Source organism: Scylla paramamosain, chromosome 16 (assembly GCF_035594125.1).
Source record: "Scylla paramamosain isolate STU-SP2022 chromosome 16, ASM3559412v1, whole genome shotgun sequence".
NCBI classification, from domain to species: domain Eukaryota; kingdom Metazoa; phylum Arthropoda; class Malacostraca; order Decapoda; family Portunidae; genus Scylla; species Scylla paramamosain.
Window position 1 is genome coordinate 2,250,001 of NC_087166.1, and position 3,371 is coordinate 2,253,371.

Sequence of the window (3,371 nt, forward strand, 5' to 3'; positions counted from 1 at the left end):
AAAAGAAAACTTGTGCTCGGTGGAGTGTTAAGCGTGTGGCTGATGTTTGTTTGCTGATGAGGGATTAAGTCCTGGCGGGATGCTTGGCTTTTTTTTTTTTTTTTTTCGCGGAACAGTAAACAAATCCCCGTAACTTAAGTTAATTACACGGTGTGCAGACAAATATGAATATGAGACTCCAGCCATCACTATCATGTGTCGCAACTTTGCTGTTGTTTTCTTTCTTTCTTTCTATTTTTCTTAACACAAACTTTCAACCTCTTTTAGACAAGAGATGCATTCAGGTGTGATTTTTCTTATTAAGTATTATACTGTTTTTATCATATTGGTAACACTCACGTCAATGTAGGTGCGTTTTTTTTTTTTCCTGGTATGCATTTACGTATATGTATATGTATATGTGTGTGTGTGCGCGATATATATATATATATATATATATATATATATATATATATATATATATATATATATATATATATATATATATATATATATATATATATATATATATATATATAATCTTTTTTTTTGGGGGGGGGCTAATTATTCATAAACAGAAACGCATCCAAACACACACATACACACACACACACACACACACACACATACATACACGTGTGTTCAGTATGTACCTGTATTGATCTCCACACATCGCAGTCAGGCAACGCTAGTGTCAAAAATAAATCAAGCTTTATTTTTATTTTATTTATCTATTTATTTATTTTTTTTTTAAGAGTTGGGGAAGTGACGTCTGCGGTGGTGAAGGAAAACTAACTACGCATTAACCCAAGTGTGTGTTTACGTGTGACATAATAAGATTTTTACTCGTATAAGGTAATAGAGGAAATAAGTATTTATATTGATTGACTCATATGTAGCACATAAACATGTGCAAATAAATGAGACTTGTTATCTTTATACATGGCGGAAATATCGTATGCGAAGATGTCACTTAGATATACCAACCAAATGAATATCCGTCTCTGTACATATCCATTGATTTCTGATTCATTTCATAATTTGTTCGCTGTCATCACTACATGTATCACCAACAGAGTAATAGCATGTATCTCTTAAACAGCTCATTAATCCGTTAATTACAGTATGCAGGTATCTGAAGCGCCAATGTTAGATGCTTTTACAAGCACGCAGATGAATCTCCCAGGTGTGCATCATTAGCAGCGAAATAACAATACTGTTAATCTGCTAATATACAAAACATTCCGTTGACCAGTAACTCAAGAACATGCTGAGAGAATCTTCTTCCGGAACGACAAGCGGCAGGTGACCGGAAGGTGTTAATAATTCTAACATTTGTTCCTGTGTCATCCATCATCTCAACAGTAGTGATGATGGTGGTGGCGGTGGCGGTGGTGGAGGTGGTGGTGGTGGTGGTGGTGGTGGCTTTGTTCCTCTTCATGAAGGGAAGCATGTTGGAAAGAAAAGCTGACCGCAAGCTTTGATATATTGCTTCATTTCAGGCTTAAAAAAAGAAGAAATTGCACACATTGACTACTTAGTTGAAGTTTCAGTATCATTACTGTCGCTATTAGACATTCAGCATCCTTGCAGCAGCAGCTGTGTTCTTTTCCTGTGTACGGTAATGAACTGGAATATGCAACGACTGGTCGTCCTTTTTGTCAAATGCTTTTGTATTTATTTTGCCTCATTTGTTCATGATCAAGAACTTTGTGTGATTGAGAATAACAGCATACCTGAGTTGTAAGGCGATCTTATTGTGTCTTTTTTTATCTTAAGGGCATTATATTTTTCATTACAACCACACAAATGAAAAAGAAAAAGTTATCTACCGATGATCGTCTCTGATGTATCAAAACAACACAATATTGGTTACATAATGAGCTGTAACCACAGTAACAACAACAATAACAGTAACAACAACAAAAACAGCATCAACAATAGCAACAACAGCGTCACCACCACCACCACTACTACTACCACCATCGCCATACCTGCTGTCATTACTGCCACCACAGCTATAATACATCTATCAGTACTTCCACAGACACCTCCATCCCCGTAAGTTGCAGTGTTACCACCACCACCACTAGCACCACCACAACCACCCTCACCGCTACCTCCTGATCGCTGCTAGTACCACTTAAAACTACTTTCACAGCTATTATCTCTACCAACACTACCAACATCACTACGACTGCACTAATAATACCACCATAACTACTTCTAACATCACCACCACTACTACTATAATATGATACTTTACCGTTATCACCACCACCACCACCACCACCACGACTACCATCACCGCCGCCGCCGCCGCCGCCGCCGCCGCCACTACCACCACTATCACTTTAACGTAATTTTTCAGTATCAGGATCACAAATATGACGCTTACCACCACCAGCATCACCACCAACACTCCAGTACTCACCCTGACAACGCCGTCCTGAGCCACCACCACGCTGCCCACCACCACTCTCCGCGCCCCAGCTAGGCCCACTGCCGGTCTGGACAGAGGACCAGCCCATGCCTACCCAGAAAATTAATTTTACAACCGGCCCGGAGGTCACGCCAATCTATTTATTGCCCGCACAATATCATTTACATGCCAGCGCCGTCCCAAGCTCCCCCAGCTTTTAACTCAGAACCCTTAATTGACAAACTAATGAATGGGACGCGGCGAAGGTGTGAGTTTTATAGGTCTCAGAGGACGTGGACGGGGAGACGCAGGAAATTGGTGGGTGATAGATGGAGGGCGGCCTGGCGAGCGGCGGGTGACAGCAGGGTGACGGCGGGGTGACAGGCCGCGGGGGAAACACGGCTTAGCACCAGACCTTCGTCTGGGTCGCTTCACAAACACCTCCACGATTAGCTAGACCTCTCTGAAGTACACAGGAGAGCTGGCATTTTCTTTTTCTTTATTTTTTTTTCTTTTTGTTTAAATAGAAAAAAAAATTATCTCCTCACCATTAAAGTTATGATATTTTTTTTCCTTTTAATGATTATATAGTTTCCTTAGGCACTTAACTTTAGGTTGTAACAAAATTAATTAAACGACGATAATTCTGAGCAATGTTCTTACTTCGGAAAGAGATTAATAGAGAGGAGGAATCCTTGGTGTCTTGCGGCGCTTCTCGTAATTATAAGTGTGAGGTATAGACACTGAACAATGGATTGGTATGTAAATTTATTGCCTTTGCCTCTACATTCATCCGTAATTGTCCGTAATTATACTGAGAAAGAGAGAGAGAGAGAGAGAGAGAGAGAGAGAGAGAGAGAGAGAGAGAGAGAGAGAGAGAGAGAGAGAGAGAGAGAGAGAGAGAAAGTTATAATCCTTCAAATATCTTTATACTTAGCATTGAGTCAATCCCATTCCGATCAGTCCCCAA

General features: G+C 40.2%; 1 long non-coding RNA gene across 1 annotated transcript in view; it reads right to left on the minus strand.

Moving 5' to 3' along the window:
• Window positions 1–194, minus strand: part of LOC135107888 (uncharacterized) — a 10,669-nt gene extending 10,475 nt beyond the window's left edge. The window contains exon 1 of the long non-coding RNA XR_010272034.1: window positions 1–194. This exon is cut by the window's left edge and continues 167 nt beyond it. This is a non-coding gene — a long non-coding RNA (uncharacterized LOC135107888).
• Window positions 195–3,371: the final 3,177 nt, after the last annotated feature.